The sequence below is a fragment of the Pelophylax lessonae genome (assembly GCF_965119305.1).
Source record: "Pelophylax lessonae genome assembly, chromosome: 10".
NCBI lineage: Eukaryota > Metazoa > Chordata > Amphibia > Anura > Ranidae > Pelophylax > Pelophylax lessonae.
Genome location: NC_138777.1, coordinates 22,708,028 through 22,730,194, shown reverse-complemented (window position 1 = coordinate 22,730,194; position 22,167 = coordinate 22,708,028). Strand labels below are relative to the sequence as shown.

The window sequence follows — 22,167 nt, the reverse complement described above, 5'->3', positions numbered from 1 at the left end:
CAATCCTGCGACCAGGAATGCCACAAGTCTGATCTGGGTGGATGATCTGTCCGATGACAGATTTCAGCCTGTTGGCCAGAACCTTGGCGAGGATTTTGTAGTCCACGTTCAAGAGAGAGATGGGACGCCAATTTTTCAGATCCCCTCTCTCCCCCTTACGCTTATACAAAATCGTGATCATCCCCTCCCTCACCGACGGAGGCATTGTGCCCTCCACCACCATCTCCTCGTACAGCTCGAGCAGGTCCGGGCCAACGAGATCCCACAGCGCTACATAGAGCTCCGCTGGGAGACCGTCGCAGCCCGGGGTCCTGCCTTGCCTAAAGGATCTGACGGCAGAGTGCAGTTCCTCCAGCGCCAAGGGGGCGTTGATTGCCGACATACCTGCAGGATCAATTTGGTTAGTGATACCTGACAAGAACCTGTCGGCCTCAGCCGTATCTGTTTCTTTCGGGGAGTAGAGGTTGGTGTAGTAGTCGCTGACCACTTGCATCACAGCCTCCTTCCCCTTCTGGAGTGTTCCGGTCTCGTCCCGCAGCTCAGACAAGGGAGTGTGTCCTGAGTGGAGTTTCCTGAAAAAGAAAGAGTTACATTTCTCACCTTTCTCAAGATTCTCCACCTTGAAACGGAAGACGAGGTGCCTGGATTCTTCCTCGAAGTGTCCTTTCAGGCTCTTCTTGGTGTCCTCCAGGTCCTGCCTAACGTCCCAGCCGCAGTGGTGAAGGTCCTGCAGGGACTGCATCTGGCGTTGCAGTCTCCTGAGTTCCCTCTTCCTGGCACACACTTGCTGGCGTCCCCTTGCCTGAAAGAAGCTGCGTAGCTTGACTTTCACAAACTCCCAGTAGTCGCTTACCTTTCCGAAGAACCTCTTGTCCTCCTTCCAGGTAATGTAGGCCTCCCTGAGTTCCTCCAGCAGTTCCTCATTTTCCAGCAGGGTACCATTCAGCTTCCAGGAGCCCGGGCCGGGGGCAAAGCCCTCGCCCAGGTCACCCCGAAAGTGAATGGCCCTGTGGTCAGAGAAAAAGCAGGGGACCATGGAGAACCCGCGATGTCTGACTGTCTTGGAGGTGAGCACGAAGTCTATCCTAGAACGCACAGATCCATCAGGACGGCACCACGAATAGTTCACGGAACCTTTCCCTATGGATCCCACGGCGTCCTTCAAGGAAGCCTCCGCAATCATCTCCTTGAGCAGCCTAGACGTGGTGTCGAGCTTTGCGTACATGCTGGAGCTGCGCCCATCCTCCTCAATCGGACAGTTAAAATCACCGCCGATTACTACTGCCCTGGTGGTGACGAGTTGAGTCCGCAGGGTCTGGAAAAGCTCCAGTCGCTCATTCTTATCTGGGGAGGCGTACACGTTGATGAGCCTAACTGGCTCTCCCGCCCACGAGCCGTCTACGACCAAAAGACGGCCACAGACGAGCTCCTGGACGGAGTCAAGCGTGAAACGACTACCCCTGACAAGAATGGCTACCCCCGCAGACTTACAATCGACACCCCCAGACCAGTAGGAGGGACCATGGGTCCACTGGGAGGACAGATGAGTGTACCTCCTCGAGAAGGGTAGGGCACACTCCTGGAGCATGTAGACATCACTCTGCTGAGTGGAAAGAAAAGTCAGCGCCACCTGTCTTCTAGACACATCCTTGATGCTCCTAACATTAATGGAAAAGATGGAGATCTCTGCCATCATGTAAAGGAGATAAAGGGGCTAGTCAGCAGGTGGGCCGAACTTACCTCCCCTGGGGGGGGGGGGTGGTTCCTCCACTGCCTCTTGTGCCTGTCCTGTGTCCTGGTTCAGGCCGTTCTCCTCGAGGATGCTGTCCATCAGGTCCTGGGTGAGGTCAGTCCCTGGGGGGGCCAGATCCTTACCATCCTGCATTTCTCCTTCGTCTTCCCCCGCAGACTCGAGGTCCTCGAGGTCCTCCACCACTGGGTCCAGTCCAGCGATGTCATGTTGCTGGGCCACGGTGGGCCGCTTGGTGGGTTCATCAGTTGTCGGACTATCTAGGTTCCGTTTTCGGCCTTTGCTGGTGGGGGTGGGGGTGGGGGTGGGCAGGGTGGGGAAGTCCTCCATGGAGGACAGGGCGGGGGGGGACTGGGAGGGGGGGGGCAGGGGCAGGTGCGGTCACCTCCGACTCAGGGGGGGTGGGGAAGGATGGGTCGGAGGAGGTGGTAGGGGCCTGGGGAGGGGGGGACTCACCAGTGGCTTTCCGGGGTTCCTTCGCAGTCTTTTCCCCTGGCTTCTTTTTCCCAGCGCTGTCTGGAGCTTTGCCCTTGATCAGGGCTCCAGCGTAGGACCGGGATCTCTGGGGGCAGTCTCTGTAGACGTGCTCAGCCAATCCGCAGAGGTTACAGGTCTTGGACCTCGGGCAATCCTTGGTCTCATGGCCTGTAGCCCGACAGAACCTGCAAGAAGGTTCCTGACAACCAAAACTTACGTGACCCTGCATGCCACACCTGCGACAGGTCTGGGGCATGTCTGCGTAGTAAAGGAGTCCTGCGGAGGCTCCCAGAGAGAAGGAGGGCTTCAGGTGTTGGAGATCCCCCGAAGGCTCTCTCCTTAACCTGCAAGAAACTGCCCACTTACCTGTCCAGAAGCCGTTGACATCGAGGATTCGGACTGGGTCTTTGGCCACGATGCAAAACCTCTGGAGGTAGGTAGCAATGTCTTTTGCTGGGGTATGGGGATTCCTCATGGACACCGTCACCCGCCTTTCATCCCGTTGAATGGGAGTGTTTGCAACAAAGTTGCGGAAAGGGGAATCCGGGCCACAATTCTTCACCGCTTCCCAGTACCTTCTACAGACCTGTAGAGACACAAAAGTTATATAAAATATACCTTTCATGAAGGTCTGTACGGACAGGGTCTCCGCCTTGCTGAACCCCTGCTCGAGGATCATTTTCTTGCCAAAGATTTCCGGGGTCATGTCGGGGATTCTTCCATCCACCTCCTTCAGCTGCAGCACCACTGTCTGCCTCATCCAGGGTTCCAGGGTAGGAAGCCCGTCTGCGGACCTGGTTGGCCTTGCTGAGCCCGACTGGCTAACGGCCGCCGGGGTGGGGGTGGAGGTTGAAGCGACTTCTCCCGGAGTCTTGGCAGAAGTAGCGGGGACGTGCTTTCTCTTCCCGGTGCTCTTCCCCATGACGGAGGAGTTCGTTGGCAGTCGCTTCAGGAGAACTTTGGCGGCTTCCTTCTTATTCCTCGGCGTCTTCACTCTTTCGCAGCCTTTAAAAAGGCCCTTGTGCGCCTACTGCCCGAAGGTAGTAGCGCAGAGTGGGGGGGGAGGAGGGAAGATCGCAATCTCGTTCCTTGTGGGGGCTAAGCCTCTAACCCAATAGCAGCGAGTAGGTGAAGCTGAATTTAATCAACGATCCTACAAGGCCGAGCAGAGGGTACCCCACAAGGACCAAATGGCTTGGATAGATACAAATGTTTCTCAACGTCCTAGCCGTAAAGCAGAGACACCCCTAAGGGCTAAAGTCGATACTACACTTGATCTTAGCCAAAAGGCCGAGAAGCGATCAAGCGATCAAGCCCACGTGTTCCATCATAGGAAGCGACTTTTATGGTGGCATACGGATAAGAGGTGGGGCCCAGAGTGCCATCGGGGGACCCCAGAAGAGAAGGATCCCACTTAGTGAGAGCAGTTGGAGCCCTTGGCTCCCCGCTGATGTCAACTAACTCCAGTGACAAGAAAGTGGGGGGGGGGGGCGAGGGCGGTGCCGCATTGTGTCAATGGACACACAGAGTGTGGCTAGAGATCAAGCCCACATGTGTTCCATCATAGGAAGCGACTTCCTATGGTGGCACACGGAGAAGTGGTGGAGTCCAGAGCACCATCGGGGTACCCCAGAAGAGGAGGATCGGTGCTGCTCCGTGCAAAACCATTGCATAGAGCAGGTAAGAAATTTTTGTTTTGTTATTTAAAAAAAATGTTTACTTTGCAATCACTTTTTTAATAAGATATGTTTGCCAATTTTGCCCTTTCAGCTTTGTGGTAATAGTTTGTGGAAGACCCTTTGTTGTTCCAGCAAAGCCAGCTCAATAAAGACATGGTGATGGTTTGAGCAGTTTGGTGTGAAGGAACTCGAGTGTCCTACACAGAGCACTGACCTCAACCCTACCGAACACCTTTGGAAAGGATTAAGATGCTGATTACGAGCCAAATCTTCTCATTCAACATCAACATCACCAACTCTTGACGTTACAAATGCTCTTTTGGCTGAAAATTCCCACAGACATTGTCCAAAATTCAGTGGAAAGCTTTCCCAGAAGAGTGGAGCATAAAGGGGCGTGAGGGCAGTTCCATGTTGATGCCGATGGTCATGGAATTGGGTATCCAACAAGCTTGTAAAGGTTTGATGGTCACAAACTTTTGCCAACCAGTGTACACTTTACAGCGGAGGTCAGCATTGCCAGGCTCCATCTTGTGCATAGGTTCCCTTTAACAATATTGAGTTACTGCAGAGATGCTCAGACCAGCAAATACTTGGTAGTGTATGTAGTTGGACAGATATGTTTTTCTTTTCTACAACAAACATGGGGATTGCTCAGTAACCCAACCAGTTTTTGTTAATAATCGACTTAACAAACCGCAAAGCGCCTGTCCATCACTGAGCTAGACAGGGCATCTCCTATGAGCCGAGTCCTTGTTCTTCTATTTAAAAATAGACCTTGGGGTCACTGGCAGCCCTTTGGCTTTAGGAAGACGGACTTCCATTCCGCATAATTCAATTAGAAGCCCCACTTTGAAGGCACCAGAAAAAAATGTTACGCTGCCCATTACTTTCATCCTTCCCGTGAGGACACAGTCTGTGTAAAAGACTGCCAGCTATTTACCAGCACTTCTGTGTGCCCAGCTGGTTCATGGAATCCCCATGCTCTCTGGCCCCCTTGCTCTGGGAAATTGTGAACTTGATTAGTGGGGCAGATAGGACTGGGCAGATCACACAGTCCACAATGGTGCCGTATTGTTCCCAATCACAGAGGTGAGTGTCTGAGGATTCCAAAGCTGGCTGGTGCTCCAGTGGGGTTGGCTGTCAGCTGTGCTGGGGCTCCAGGTCTCTGGTTTTGAAGATTTAGCACTAATAAATAAAACATGTGTAGCACAGACCCAGTCTGGACTGGCAATATTATCCCAGGTTCTTGTCCCTATTTAATGCATGGCAGCCAGGCGTACAACAGTTTCTTGGTCTCTCTACCAAATAACCAGGAAAGTGTCTTTCTCAAATATATTGCTCGGGAAAACTTGGATATGGTATTGGGCGGTGATGGCGAACCTTGGCACCCCAGATGTTTAGGACCTACATTTCCCATGATCCTCAACTACACTGCAGGGTGCATGAGCATCATGGGAAATGTAGTTCCAAAACATCTGGGGTGCCAGGGTTTGCCATCACTGGTATAGGGTGAGCCTTGGGATACCCTGGGACTAGTGCAGCTTTAACCACTTGCCGACTGCCGCACGACTATTTACGTCGGCAGTCAGCCCCTCACAGGCAGAGTGACGTAGATCTACGTCGCTAGCCTGTGAGGGTCTAGGGAGCGAGCGCGCGCTCCCGCGTGGTCACGGGCCCCCCCGCGTGTGACCGGTGGACCCGATTTCCGCCGGTCACTCAGAGATTGTCACTGCAGAGGGAGAAAGGCAGGCGGCTGATGTAAACAAAGCCGCCTGTGATTCTCCCCTGTGTAGAAACAGTGATCATATGTCTACTATGTAGGACCGTGATCACTGTTCCTACAGCTCAAGACACAGCCAATCACAGTTAGAATCACGCTCCTAGGGACACACACAGCCCCTCCCTCTCAAAAAAAGTTAACCCCCTTCACTACCAGTGTCATTTTACAGTAACAGTGCATATGTATAGCACTGATTACTGTAGTAATGTCACTGGTAACCCCAAAAGTGTCAAAAATGTCAGTCAAGGGTCCGATCTGTTTGCCACAATGTCGCAGTACTGCAAAAAAAAATCGCAGATCGCCGCCATTACGCGTTAAAAAAAAAACCAACAAAAATCTTTCCCTTTGTTAGTAAATGTGATAACTTTTGCGCAAACCAATCAAAATACGCTTTTTGCAATTTTGTTTAGCAAACATATGTAGCATAAAACAAATTGGCCGAAAATGTTAAAAAATTTTGATTTTTACATTTTTTTTGGGGAATTTCATATAAAAAAATTTGAAAAATATTGTTATTTTTGCAAAATTGACGCTCTTTTTTTGTTTATAGCGCATGATCAAAAAAATCGCACAGGTGATCAAATACCGCCAAAAGAAAGCTCTGTTTGTGGGAAAAAAAGGACGTCAGATTCGTTTAGGTACAGCATCGCACGACCGCGCAATTGTCCGTTAAAGTCACGCAGTGCCGAATCGCAAAATAGGCCCTGGTCAGGAAGGGGGTAAAATCTTCCGGGGCTTTAGTGGTTAACAGAGGGCTCTTTGTAGTACCAGTTAACCTTCTCCAGATAGGCTTCTAGAGCAGAAAATGTGAACATACAGCTTTAGGGTGACCCCACACTGGAAACAGCCCTGAGCCAGCAGTCTGGAGCAGAAGCGGTAAAGCAGCATCAGTCTCTCTAGGATCTCTCACTCTCTGGCTACTCACTGTGCTCCTGTATACATGGACGCCTTCTTCCATTACCAGCCAGACCCTGAGTCATAATTCTTCAGGCCAGATACTTAACAGACTTTCTCCTGACCGTTCTCCACACTTTAGCAGTAGGCCTCCAGCTGTCCCTAATCTAGGACCTCAAACCTCCTGCAGGCCTCAGCCACTAGCCCAAGAGGGCAGACAGCCCCTCCAGGTTGGATCTTTCTCCACCAGGGCAAAGGACCCTGCTGATACAGGCTCCAGAAATGTTTATGCACACCTCAGCCCCCTGCTGGTCACTCTTGCGACCGGGGATTGGCTGAGGCTGCATGAATATTCAGCCCAGGATTTGCCAGAATTCACTGGAATGCACAAGAAGGTAAGCATGTGGAATTTTGGTTTGTTTGTTTTTTTTTTTTAGCCAAAGCAGACAAGGTATGAATAACAGACAATACTAGATATACAGTAATTCTGCCATAACGTATTATTTATTGACTGTAACATAAAAATGAATATACAGTTGTACATAAAAAATTTAAATGAAAGTTATTGTACAAGAAGACGTATCCTTGACAGTCTTTGGTCTTGAGAAAAAAATAATTTTAAAAATGAACTAGACCCTGGAATACTCTGTGAAGTAAGTTCATGTTGCACTAGAAATCATGTCATTGGAGGCAACTTGACAGCGACGGGATCACTAAAGCCAAAATAGTGAGGGGAATGTCCCTGTATAGCATGCAACATTCTGCGACACTGGATCTCTAGTGCAACATGGCCCCAACACATAGGGCACAATTTCTTTTGGTACAGACAGATGCAGTTACCAATTTCCCCTGCACCACCGCTGGTGAAATCTGGTACTGCAGCGAGCCCCCAAAATAGCTTATTTATGGGAATTATTGTATTTTCCTGCTCAGAGTCTGAAAATTAATGTAAGCAACAGTAGAATGAGGGGTGTTATTATTGTTTTCCAGGTGATTTTAAAAAGGGGCGATAATTAAAAAGTATATTTTTGTTGCCCCTCTTTTTTTAAAAAAATGAATAATCAGTCTTAAAGCGGAGTTCCACCCTGGATTTTTTTTTTTTTTTTTTAATACCCCCGGGACAGTCAGGGCTAGTGCATTCCACAATGGCTAGCCTCTGATCTGTCCCGGGTTGCACTTACCTGCAAGACGAAATACTTACCTTGCAAACGTCTTGTCCAGCGCTGCCATCTCAGATGTGGGCAGCTTGAAGCCAGCGCGTCCTCTTCGGCGTCTTCTTCCGCCTTCTGTGGTCCCACGATGCTCTGCGCCGGCCCCGACGTCACTTCCGGGTCGCGCGCGTCACCCCTCCACAGCTTCTGGGCATGCCCAGAAGCTGTTTAGAAGGGGATGACGCGCGCGACCCGGAACTGACGTCGGGGCCGGTGCAGGCGCAATGATTCCTGGGAGCTATGACGTTCAGCTCCCAGGAATCATTGCAGAGCCAGGAAGTGACGACGGGCCGCGGCCGAGGAAGGAGGAAGAAGGAAGTAAGGTAAGTATATTTTCTTCGCTACGAGGTAAGTAAAAAAAAAAAAAATATGCGATTATCCATTTCTTTTTCAGGTGACCCGGAGCGAGAAGATGGAGGTAAGTATAAAAATAGGGTGGAACTCCACTTTAAGTATATCTAAACTGCAAAAAAAACATTTACCAAGCTTTAAATGTGGTAGCTGCATTCATTTTTTAGACTTTTTTTTTTTCTTTATTCTCACCTGGTGATCTGGCCAGGAACCCACTTCCTGTCCTCGGATGACTCCACTCCACTGGAGGGGTAACAAAGACAACCTTGGACAGCAGCATTGACAACCTGTGGCTAAGGTAGTGGTGGATGCACTAGGAAATTTAGATGGTCTCGATTAACAAATCAAAGTCAGATTTCCAGCTAACACTTTTTATTCAGTTACAGCAACATGTTTTTTTTTTTTTCCCTGTTTGGGATAAAGCTTTTATATAAATCAATAAAAGCTAAACATTGTAAGCACCCTTATCAGTGGTAAATGGTTTGGCCAGCCCTTTAACTGCTTTTTTTTTTTTTTTGATGGACAGCTTGGTCTGTTACAGGAAGTTGAAAAGTAACTGACTTACTGCCTGAATTACCAGGTTTCAATTAAGAAAAAAAAAAAAACCCTTAAAAAAAAAAAAAAAAACACGCAGCCATCACATTTAACCACTTCCCGACCACCCGCCGCCTTTTTACTGCGGCAGGGTAGCTCAGGTAGACAAAACTATGTAGACCTACGTCGCTCGCCTGAAGGCCGCTAGGGGGCGCGCGTGCGCCCCCGATCATCAGTGGGGAAGCCGATGCCTGTGTCAGGTGGCTCCAATTGCCACCTGTCACCATTGATCACTCCCCGCTGAGAGAGAAGGACGGTCGGCTGATGTAAACACAGCCGTCCGTCCTTCTCCCTGAAATGATCACAGAGCTCATGTGATCCTGCTATGTAGGATCGCATATCTCTGTGATCATTTCACAAGTCCTACCCCCATACAGTTAGGAATACAGGCATCTGTGTTGATTCCACAAGCCCCTCCCCCTCACAGTTAAAAAACACCCTCTATGCTCACATTTAACCCTTTTGATCGCCCCTGAGTTACCCCTTCCCTGCCAGTATCATTTTTACAGTAACAGTGCATATTTTTAGCAATGATTACTGTAGTAATGTCACTGGTATCCCCAAAAGTGTCAAAAATGTCAGTTAGGGGTCCGATCTGTCCGCCGCAATGTCGCAGTCCCGCAAAAAATTGCCGATTGCCGCCATTACTAGTATAAAAAAAAAAAAACCCAATAAAAATGACATAAATCTTTCCCGTAGTTAGTAGAAGCAATAAAACCAATCAATCAATGCGTAAACCAATCAAAATACGCTTATTGCAATTTTTTTTACCAAAAATATGTAGCAGAAAACAAATTGGCCTAAAATGTTAAAAAATTTAGATTTTTACATTTTTTTATTTTTTTGGGAATGTTATATTTAAGAATGTGACAAATATTGGGTTTTTTTTTTCAAAATTGTCGCTTTTTTTTTGTTTATAGAGCAAAAAATAAAAATCGCACAGGTGATCAAATACCACCAAAAGAAAGCTCTGTTTGGGGGAAAAAAAGGACGTAGATTTTGTTTCGGTACAGCATCGCACGATCGCGCAGTTGTCCGTTAAAGTAACGCAGTGCAGAGTCGCAAAATAGGGCCTGGTCATTAAGGGGGAATATCTTCCGGTCCAGAAGTGGTTAAGGATTGGAAAAGCAGTTATATACAATATTTGCTTTGGGGTTTATATATTATTATTATCATTATTATTATTGTTTTTATTATTATTTTTTATTGAAGCAGGTTTACAAATAAAATAGTTTTGTCTGTTTATTTAGCTTTATATATTTATCAGAGGACCACTGTCAAACTCTGTAGGTGCTCAAATTCCTAAACTTTTTGTAGATGCCAAATTCCTCCTATCAAGAATTAAAAAAAGTGTGTGGAAAATCAATACATTTCAGGAGCCAAGTCTTCCCCTTTTCATCAGGGCTCCTTGTTAACTAGCTTGAAAGTTTATTTCAAACCCTGATGAAGGGGGCAAGGTTTGGTCCCCAAAACACATTGGCTTTGTGCCCAGTTACCCTGTTACTATTTATTGGAATTAATCTGCATGTGGACTTTAACATGATGATGTGACTCTTCAATTCTATGGAAGTTTTTACAACTGACCACTCTGGGTAGATTCCAGTGACCAGTGGTCAGTGAGAAGAATACCTGTTACACTGGTGGTCAAGGGAAGAGTGCCCCTTCCATTGTTGGTCAGTAGGAAGATTGTTTCGTACATTGATGGTCAGTGGGAAGAATACTCCTTACATTGATGGTCAGTGGGAAGAATGCCCCTTTCAGTGGTGGTCAGTGGGAAAAAATCCTCCCTACATTGGTGGGGAGTGGGAATAATGCCCCTTAAGCTGGTAATGAGTGAGTGAGTGGGACGAATGCCCCTTACATTGGTGGTCAGTGGGAAGAATGTCCCTTAAATTGGTGGTCAGTGGGAAGAATGTCCCTTACATTGGTGGTCAGTGGTAAGAATGCCCCTTAAATCGGTGGTCATTGGATGCAATGCCCCTTACATTGGTGGTCATTGGATGGAATGTCCCTTACATTGGTGGTTAGTGAGAAGAAAGCCCCTACATTAGTGGTCAGTGAGAAGAATGCCCCTTACATTGGTGGTGATTGAGAAGAAAGCCCTTTGCATCAGTGGTCATTGGATGAATACCCCTTGCATTGGTGGTCAGTGGGAAGAATGTCCCTTACATTGGTGGTGAGTGGGAAGAATGCCCCTTAAATCGGTGGTCATTGGATGCAATGCCCCTTACATTGGTGGTCATTGGATGGAATGCCCCTTACATTGGTGGCCAGTGGGAAGAATGCTCCTTACATTGGTGTTCAGTGGGAAAAATCCTCCCTACATTGGTGGTCAGTGGGATGAATGCCCCTTACATTGGTGGTGAGTGAGTAAAAAGAAGACTGCTTACAATGGAGGTTAGTGGAAAAAATGCTCCACACAATCGTGGTCAGCAGATAGAATGCCCCTTACATTGGTGGTCAATGGTAAGAATGCCCCTTACATTGGTGGTCAGTGGGAAGAATGTCCCTTACATTGGTGGTTAGTGAGAAGAAAGCCCCTACATTAGTGGTCAGTGAGAAGAATGTCCCTTACATTGGTGGTCATGGTGAAGGATGCCCCTTACATTGGTGGTCATTGGATGAATACCCCTTGCATTGGTGGTCAGTGGGAAGAATGTCCCTTACATTGATGGTCATGCTGAAGGATGCCCCTTACATTGGTGGTCAGAGGGAAGGATGTCACCATTACAGACAGCTAAAACATAATTGGTTTCATGCTGCTGGCCCTGCCACGTGGTATTGGCCCTTGAACTATTCATGAGCCATCATATTTGAGATCAATCAAACACAGCTCTAGGATCCCCTAACAGCCTCTTTAGGAACCCTGGTTGAGAATGGCTGATCTAAAGCTTCATTTTTTTCTTTCTTTTTTTTTAATTTGTTTAGAATATGAGATGGTAAAGCTCTAATCATTTTCTTTTTAGTGTATGCGTTATTGTAGAGATTTACTTTCACATCTGTTCTCGGAGACACAACAGATAGTAAGAAGTGATCTCCCTGAAGTAAAGGAAATCCTATATTAGAAGGCTGACATTGGGTCAAGTGTTCCCATTGGAAGATTTCCCCTTCATTCCTATTCTGTCAGCCACTCAAGATTTTGGATTTCTTACCATTTTCAGTTTGGTGACAACACAGATAGAAAGGGTGAATCTCTCCAGCAATAAAAAAACCCAACAGTGGTTCTAACCCTTCCACACTCCATCCAAATCTAAAAAAAAAACATGGTTTAGATACACTTTAACAATTTGATTATTACTTTTATAAATGATTACTTTAACCACTTGACCCCTGGAAGATTTACCCTCCTTTATGACTAGAGCATTTTTTGCTATACGGCACTTCGTTAGTTTAACTAACAATTGTGCAGTCACATAAATAAAATGTATTTCATTTTATTCCCACAAATAGAGTTTTCTTTTGGTGGTATTTTCTCACCACTGGGTTTTTTTATTTTTTTGCGCTATAAACAAACAAATACTGACAATTTTTTAAAAATAAAAACAACATTTTTTAGTTTCTGCTATAAAACATATCCAATAAAAAACTTAAATTTCTTCATAAATTTAGGTCAATATGTATTCTGCTACATGTGTTTGATAAAAAAAAATCCCAATAAGAGTATATTGATTGGTTTATGCAAAAGTTATAGTGTTTGCAAACCTTGGTGTATGTGTGTATATATATACAGATGTATATATATACAGTGCCTTGCAAAAGTATTCGTCCCCCTTGAACTTTTTGACCTTTTGCCACATTTCAGGCTTCAAACATAAAGATATAAAACTGTAATTTGTTGTGAAGAATCAACAACAAGTGGGACACAATCATGAAGTGGAACAAAATTTATTGGATATTTCAAACTTTTTTAACAAATAAAAAACCGAAAAATTGGGCGTGCAAAATTATTCAGCCCCCTTAAGTTAATACTTTGTAGCGCCACCTTTTGCTGGGATTACAGCTGTAAGTCGCTTTGGGGTATGTCTCTATCAGTTTTGCACATCGAGAGACTGAAATTTTTGCCCATTCCTCCTTGCAAAACAGCCCGAGCTCAGTGAGGTTGGATGGAGAGCGTTTGTGAGCAGCAGTTTTTAGTTCTTTCCACAGATTCTCGATTGGATTCAGGTCTGGACTTTGACTTGGCCATTCTAACACCTGGATATGTTTATTTGTGAACCATTCTATTGTAGATTTTGCTTTAAGTTTTGGATTATTGTCTTGTTGGAAGACAAATCTCCGTCCCAGTCTCAGGTCTTTTGCAGACTCCATCAGGTTTTCTTCCAGAATGGTCCTGTATTTGGCTCCATCCATCTTCCCATCAATTTTAACCATCTTCCCTGTCCCTGCTGAAGAAAAGCAGGCCCAAACCATGATGCGGCCACCACCATGTTTGACAGTGGGGATGGTGTGTTCAGGGTGATGAGCTGTGTTGCTTTTACGCCAAACATAACGTTTTGCATTGTTGCCAAAAAGTTTGATTTTGGTTTCATCTGACCAGCGCACCTTCTTCCACATGTTTGGTGTCTCCCAGGTGGTTTGTGGCAAACTTTAAACGACACTTTTTATGGATATCTTTAAGAAATGGCTTTCTTCTTGCCACTCTTCCATAAAGGCCAGATTTGTGCAGTATACGACTGATTGTTGTCCTATGGACAGAGTCTCCCACCTCAGCTGTAGATCTCTGCAGTTCATCCAGAGTGATCATGGGCCTCTTGGCTGCATCTCTGATCAGTCCTCTCCTTGTATGAGCTGAAAGTTTAGAGGGACGGCCAGGTCTTCGTAGATTTGCAGTGGTCTGATACTCCTTCCATTTCAATATTATCGCTTGCACAGTGCTCCTTGGGATGTTTAAAGCTTGGGAAATCTTTTTGTATCCAAATCTGGCTTTAAACTTCTCCACAACAGTATCTCGGACCTGCCTGGTGTGTTCCTTGTTCTTCATGATGCTCTCTGCGCTTTAAACGGACCTCTGAGACTATTACAGTGCAGGTGCATTTATACGGAGACTTGATTACACACAGGTGGATTCTATTTATCATCATTAGTCATTTAGGTTAACATTGGATCATTCAGAGATCCTCACTGAAGTTCTGGAGAGAGTTTGCTGCACTGAAAGTAAAGGGGCTGAATAATTTTGCACGCCCAATTTTTCAGTTTTTTATTTGTTAAAAAAGTTTGAAATATCCAATAAATTTCGTTCCACTTCATGATTGTGTCCCACTTGTTGTTGATTCTTCACAAAAAATTACAGTTTTATATCTTTATGTTTGAAGCCTGAAATGTGGCAAAAGGTCCAAAAGTTCAAGGGGGCCGAATACTTTCGCAAGGCACTGTATACTGAAATTTTTATTTGTTTATTTATTTTATATACTAGAAATGGCAGTGATCAGCATTTTATAGTGGGACAGTGATATTGCGACAAACAATCGGACACTAACTTACACTTTTGAACTTTGTGGGAACCTGTGACACTAATACAGTGATCAGTGCTAAAAACATGCAGTGTCACCATACTAATGACACTGGCTAAGAAGGGGGTTAAACATCTAGGGCGATCAAAGGGTTAAATGTGTGCCTAACTAGTGTTTTTTTGTTTACTATGTGGTGCTTTTACTAAGGTATATGCTGGATTTTATTCCCTGCTTTGCAGGGAAACAAAAACCAGCACATCCCCGCTGACAGGACAGAGCTCCGCCTTGTTTACATACTGTAGGCAGAGCTCTGTTCTTTCTATCTCCTCGCAGATCAGCGGTCACCCATTGCCTTATATCCGCTGATCAGCTTGGTCTGTGACTAGCCACAGCATAGGTGTCCCCTTCCCGAAAGTGCCGGATCATGTACTAGGTATGTGATCTGGCACAGGAGAGCCACTTTGTCGTCATATAACCGTGTTATGGTTAAAACTTGGAGGTTTATTTAAAAAGTGGTAAAACTGATTTTATTTTTGGAAATATCTTTATGATCCAATCTTTTTTTTTTGTAAGGTTTTTGAATTTTGAAAGACAAAGCTTAAGTTTACAATAAACAAAGCAGCTCAATTATAAAAAAAAAGAAACAATTACATACATTTAAGATACAATGTATGTCTAGTAATTCCCAAGAGTATACTTTACCAAAGTACTTTATAAAAAAAAAAAAAAAAACGAGAAAAAAATGTTGCCTTAATATGTATTATTTATATTGGTTTTATCTACTGAACTTTCTGGTCATTGGATGAATACCCCTTACATTGGTGGTCATAGTGAAGGCTGCCCCTTACATTGGTGGTCAGAGGGAAGGATGTCACCATTACAGACAGGCCCAGAGGCGGCTCTAGGCTTTGTGAGGCCTAAGGCAAAACTTCGACATGAGGCCCCACTCACGCCCATAATGGGAAAAATAATTCAAGCGATAAAAATTAACTATATAAATTGCATATATTAAGAGCCTTAACCTTTGTACTATGAATTCACAGTTTCTAGAATTTTCTCTAACCAATTCTTCTTTAATCAAAGATCATTACACATTGGGTATGTATGTATGTATGTATGTATATATATATATATATATATATATATATATATATATATATATATATATATATATATATATATATACTGTATATGTCTGCTCTTACATCACAGTTCCCAGCATTTCCCTATAGGTCATGATTCCCTGAGTCCCTCCTTACATCAGAGTTCCTTGTCCCCCCCCCCTTACATAAGAGTTCTCCTTTAAATCAGATCCCCCCCAGCATCTCCTCCTTACATCAGAGTCCACAGAATTCCTATATACATTCGAGTCCTCCTCTTAAATCAAATTTCACAGAGCCCCCTTTGCATCAGAGTCTCCACAGTTTCCCCCTTACACTGTAAGAGGGAACGCTGAAGACTCTGATCTAAGAGGAGTTCTCTGAACCCTGATTTAGGGGGAATTTTGGGGACTCTGGAGTAAGGGGAGTTCTGAGAACCCTGATTTAAGGGGGAATGCTGGAGACTCTGATGTAAGGAGAGTTCTGGGAACCCTGATTTGAGGGGGAAAGCTGGGGACTTTGGTGTAAAAGGGAACTCTGTGGTCACTAAAGCTCCCCCTTGCATCAGAGTTTCCAGAGTCCCCCTTACATTTCCCTTCCTCAGTCCGCCACAGTCTAGGGCACGACAAGTCCCAATGCAGAAGGCTGCCATACCTGAGTCCCCACAGAGGGCACTGTAAATTCCAGTATAGTGCACTGCCATTCCTCCCTGCGGAATGGAGGCCTGCTATGCTTGGACTTGTGCTGCTCTCTGTAGGGGACTGAGGAACTACTGCCTGCTATGCTAAGACTTGTAGTGCCCTCTGTGGGGACTAAGGCATGGCAGCCTGCTATTCTGGAACTTGTAGTGCCCTCTGTGTGGAACTGAGGATTCCTCAGTCCTCCACATTCTAGGGCAGTATAAGTCCCAGCATAGTGGGCTGTCGTTCCTCAGTCCCTCACAGCTGGGGGGAAAAACAAAACACAGAGTTAAACATCTGAAAGACAATTCCAAACAAAACTAACAATATGCTATATAATGTCACAGCCCCACTACCCCTCACCTTCCACCTCGGGTGCTGTCATTGTGTAGGGCAAAGGGCTCCAGCTCCACCATGTTTGGCTTTGATGTCAGATATGCAGGACTGGCTCAGCTCCACTTTCTTCCCTGGCAACTGACTCTGGCATCACAGGGGCCCTCTCCTCCTCCTCCAGCCACCCAGGGACTCTCTCCTTCTCCCCCAGCCACCCAGGGACCCTCTACTTCTTCCCCAGCCACCCAGGGGCCCTCTCCTTCTTCCTCCAGCCACCCAGGGGCCCTCTCCTTCTCCTCCATCCACCCGCGGTCCCTCTCCTTCTTCTCCTCCAGACACCCAGGGGCCCTCTCATTCTTCTCCTCCAGTCACCCAGGGTCCCTATGCTTCTCCTCCAGCCACCCAGGGGCCTTCTGCTTCTCCCCCAGCCACCCATGAGCCCTCTCCTTCTCCCCCAGCTACCCAGGGGCCCTCTCCTTCTCCCCCAGCCACCCAAGGGTCCTCTCTGTCTCCCTCAGCCAGCCAGGGGACCTCTCCTTCTCCCTCAGCCACCCAGGGGCCCTCTCCTTCTACCTCAGCCACCCAGGGGCCATCTCCTTCTCTCACAGCCACCCAGGGGCCCTCTCTGTCTCCCTCAGCCACCCAGGGGACCTCCCCATCTCCCTCAGCCACCCAGGGGCCCTTTCCTTCTCCCTCAGCCACCCAGGGGCCTTTTCCTTCTCCCTCAGCCACCCAGGGGCCCTTTCATTCTCCCTCAGCCACCCAGGGGCCCTCTCCTTCTCCACCAGCCACCCAGGGGCCCTCACTTTCTCCCCCAGCCACCCAGGGGCCCTCTTCCTCTCTCCATCCACCCAGGGGCCCTCTCCCCCAGCCACTCAGGGGCTCTATCCTTCTCCTCCTCCAGTCACCCAGGGGCCATCTCCTTTTCCCCTAGCCACTCAGGGACCCTCTTCTTTTCCCCTAGCCACCCAGGGACCCTCTCCTTCTCCCTCAGTCACCAAGGGGCCCTTTCCTTCTCCCTCAGCCACCCAGGGGCCCTTTCCTTCTCCCTCAGCCACCAGGGGCCCTCTCCTTCTCTCCAGCCACCCAGGGGCCCTCACCTTCTCCCCCAGCCACCCAGGGGCCCTCTCCCCCAGCCACCCAGGGGCCCTCTCCCTCTCCCCCAGCCACCCAGGGGCCCTCTCCCCCAGCCACCCAGGGGCTCTATCCTTCTCCAGCCACCCAGGGGCCCTCTCCTTCTTCCTTAGCCACCCAGGGGCCATCTCCTTGTCCCTCAGCCACCCAGGGGCCAAATCCTTCTCCCCCAGCCACCCAGGGGCCATCTCCTTCTCCCCCAGCCACCCAGGGGCTATCTCCTTTTCCCCCAGGCACCCAGGGGCCATCTCCTTCTCATTCTCACACTGCTGCAACTTTTATATCTGAGGATTTAAAGCAATCTTTTACTTGGGAGATTTCCCTGACTGCGCCCTTCTAAATGTTGATGCTCCGTCACTGGCCGCTAGGCCCCTGTAGGTGCAAGGCCTTAGGCGACCGCCTAATTTGCCTAATTAGAGAGCCGCCTATGCAGACAGCTAAAACATAATTGGTGTCATGCTGCTGGCTCTGCCATGTGGTATTGCCCCTTGAACTATTCTTGAGCCGTCATATTTGAGATCAATCAAACACAGCTCTAGGATCCCCCTAACAGCCTTTTTAGGAACCCTGGTTGAGAATGGCTGATCTAAAGCTAAAGATTTTTGTATAAATATCCAATTGGGGGATACATCTACGTGTGTATTATTTATATTGGGGTTGTCTACTGAACTTCAATGTAAAAGTAGAAAAAAAAATAAAAATACAAAAAAAATGAAAAAGTGATTTTAACATTTTTTGAAAGACAGAGCTTAAGTTAACAATAAGCAAAGCAGTTCAATTATAAACAAACAATTACATACATTTGAGATACAATGTATACCTAGTGATTCCTAAGAGTATACTTTACCGAAGTACTTTATAAAAAAATAAAAAAAAGAGAAAGAAATGTTGCCTCAATACTTGATTCCAGGTAATCTAATTAAAAATTGGATATTCATATATTCCACAACTGCATTGGGGGGCACATCTACGTGTGTATTATTTATATTGATTTGTTTACCCAACGTCAATGTAAAAGGAGAAAAAAAAATAAAAAAACAAAAAAAAATTAAAAAGTACATTTAAAAAATTTTGAAAGACAGAGCTTAAATTTACAATAAACAAAGCAGTTCAATTATAGGATAGGATAGTCATATATTCCACAATTGCATTGGGGGGCACATCTACGTGTGTATTATTTATATTGGATTTGTTTACCCAACTTCAATGTAAAAAGGAGGAAAAAAATAAAAATAAAGTGACTTTAAACATGTTTGAAAGACAGAGCTTAAGTTTACAATAAACAAAGCAGTTCAATTATAAAAGAACAATTACATACATTTGAGCTACAATGTACATCTAGTGATTACCAAGAGTATACTTTACAAAAGTACTTTAAAAAAAAAAAAAAAGTTTTGCCTCAATACTTGAGATCAAGTAATCTAATTAAAAATTGGATACTTATATACAGAGTTGTAAAAGGTACTCAAAACCCATACTTGAATAAAAGTACAAGTGCTCGATCAAAAAGTGACTTGAGTAGAAGTACTAAAGTATTCAACATTTTTTGTACTTAAGTATTGCAAGTAGTTTTTTTAAAAAATTTTGCTACTCAAGTACTGAAAGTAAAAGTACCAGTAGTTTTGAAAAAAAAATGCTACTCAAGTACTGAAAGTAAAAGTACAAGTACTGTGTTATGTAGTTATTAAGGAAAGAAGTCAAAAGTTTGAACATCATATTGTTTTTTATTATTTCAAATGCAGCTTTTATTTATATATACAGTAGCATTTATTTTCGTATGCGCTGATAATACACATGGTTTGAGCTTCATGAAACCTGCCATCTACTGTTCTGGCAGTGGTAATTTTTATAATTGTAACGAGTAACTATGCAGCACAAAAAAAAATATATCGGAGTAGAAGTATTGAAATCATTGAAAAAATGTAGTGAAGTAAAAGTGGAAGTAGGAGAAAAAAATTATACTCTAGGAAAGTACAGATACCGCCTTTCCGTACTTAAGTACAGTAGTGAAGTAGTTCTACTTAGTTACTATACATCTCTGCTTATATATTCCACAATTGCATTGGGGGACACATCTACGAGTGTATTATATATATTGGATTTGTTTACCGAACTTCAATGTAAAAGGAAAAACAATAAAAAATAATAAAGTGACTTTAAGCGCCGGTTCACATAGGAGCGACGCTACTTTCAGGGGCGACCTCCGAGATCGCGGTGCGAGCAGCGCGCCGCGACCTCGGAGCGGCCGCCACGGACTTCATAACATTGAAGTCTATGGCGGTCGCCTCCTGGTCGCCCCAAAGAAGCTCCGGACTCTTTTTCTAGGTCGGAGCGACTTGTGTCGCTCCTATTAGAACGGGTCCGCAGCTTTCCTATGGGAGGCGACCTGCGGCGACCTGTGAGGCGACCGGGTCGCCTCACAGGTCGCCCTAGTGTGAACCGGGGCTAAAAATTTTTGAAAGACAGAGCTTAAGTTTACAATAAACAAAGCAGTAGGGTAGTCATATATTCCACAATTGCATTGGGGGACACGTCTATGTGTGTATTATTTATATTAGATTTGTTTATCAAACTTCAATGTAAAAGGAGAAAAAAATAAAAAAATAAAGTGACTTTAAACATTTTTGAAAGACAAAGTATTTACAATAAACAAAGCAGTTCAATTAAAAAAAAAACAAAAAAACAATTACATACATTCGAGATACAATGTATATCTAGTGATTCCCAAGATTCTATTTTACCGAAGTACTTTATAAAAAAAAATAGAAAAAAAAATTGCCTCAATACTTGAGATCAGGTAATCTAATTAAAAATTGGATAGTCATATATTCCAAAATTGCATTGGGGGACACATCTACGTGTGTATTATTTATTTTGGATTTGTTTACCAAACTTTAATGTAAGGCTGCATTCACACTTGAGCGTAGCGTTTTTTACCGTGATTTTACCGCGATTTTTACCGCGATTTTACCGCGATTTTTTCAGGCGTTTTTCATTGACATCTATCAAAAACGCTGGTAATCAGCCCAAAAAGAAGCTCATGTACTTTTTTCAGCTACAGGCCTTTTGCAAAACGCTCAGATGTGAACAGGGGCCATTTAAATGAATGGGGTTTTACTTGTTGGGCGTTTTGGAAGTGTTTCTTTTGAGCGTTTTTGGAGCTGAAAACGCCCAGGTGTGAATGGAGCCTTAAGGCTGCATTCACATGTCAGCTTATAATCGCGGGCAGAACCGCAGCGGTTCCGCCCGCGATTCGGAGATTTATTGCAAATCGCGGGACGCCTAGCGTTGCCCGTTGATTTGCAATAGCCCCCCAAACGCCGAGCGATGTTGCCGCGATTTACGCCCGCCGAATCGCGGCAACATCGCGCAAACAAAATCGCGGGACGCAATACGCTCCAAAGAAGCTCTTGTACTTTTTTGGAGCGTATTACGTCCCGCGATTTTGTTTGCGCGATGTTGCCGCGATTCGGCGGGCGTAAATCGCGGCAACATCGCTCGGCGTTTGGGGGGCTATTGCAAATCAACGGGCAACGCTAGGCGTCCCGCGATTTGCAATAAATCTCCGAATCGCGGGCGGAACCGCGGCGGTTCTGCCCGCGATTATAAGTTGACATGTGAATGCAGCCTAAAGGAGAAAAAAAAATAAAAAATAAAAAAAATATATAAAAGTGACTTTAAAAAAATTTGAAAGACAGAGCTTAAGTTTACAACAAACAAAGTAGTTTAATTATATAAACCAAACTTCAATGTAAAAAAAATAAATAAATAAAACAAATAAAAAAAAATAAAAAAGTGACTTTAAAAAAAAATAAATAAAATAAATGGCCTGGAAAACACATGAAGAAAGGTCACCTGCAGTGAATGTTTGGTGAATGTCAGATTCAATGCTTTAGAAATTTACCTCCTTTAATTTCTACCACCTTTTTCTCTATTGTTTCTCTTATATTCCATTGATTGCACAACATACTTTTTTTTTTTTTTATCAAATGTACAATTCCAAAAAAAAAAAAAATAGAAAAATCTGATCCATTTCCTGTTTGAGATATCCCACAGAGCTTCCCAGCACCAGACCTTCCTCCATTATCGCATGACATGGGTCAGTGGAGGCGGCTTACAGCTCCCAGCACACAGAAATCTCATATATTTCCCCTGAAGTGGTCACATGCAGCCAATTAATAGGGCCATTAATTCACTACAGAAGACGGAGTTCCATTGGAGGAAAGGAGACAGCTTCATGGTTCGAATTATGAGGAGCTTCCCTTTCTGTAATTGATAATTACATGGCCTGAAATAAAAAGCTGTACTAAGTACCGCAATAAATTTGCTCCTCCAGCAACTGGTACCTCCGGGGCACTTGGGACAAAGGGGTGGCTTGTCATGGTAGCCGGCTTCAGCCTTCAACTTGCTGGTCATTATCCACCTGCAATGCTTAGACTCACATCCGTCATTTTCAGGGAGAAGAAGACTCTAGACAAGACACGAGATGAGCTCATTTTAAGTAAACCCGGGCTTTGGCCATGCCAGGGCGGGGACAAGGGATGGGCAGAAGGGATGTATGCCATGTATTGTATGGATGGGGACTTCATCCCTTGTCGCTGTGCATTAGTGACAGCGGCATCCCTACTTCTGTTAGCCCAGCACTGGAAGCAGCAAGCAGAGGAGGAGAGAGCCAGAAGGAGGTGCAGGCTGTGCTCTCTCTCCTTCTCTTCCTCATAGATTCACATATAATGA

At 45.3% G+C, this 22,167-nt stretch overlaps 1 pseudogene across 1 annotated transcript; it reads right to left on the bottom strand.

The window, feature by feature from the left end:
* Window positions 1-189: 189 nt before the first annotated feature.
* Window positions 190-21,849, bottom strand: LOC309565584 (annotated as a pseudogene). Its single transcript has 3 exons — window positions 21,780-21,849; window positions 2,232-3,013; window positions 190-802 (listed from the first exon to the last, which is right to left on the bottom strand). The product of its transcript is annotated as an uncharacterized misc_RNA (transcript).
* Between the last annotated feature and the right edge of the window lie 318 nt (window positions 21,850-22,167).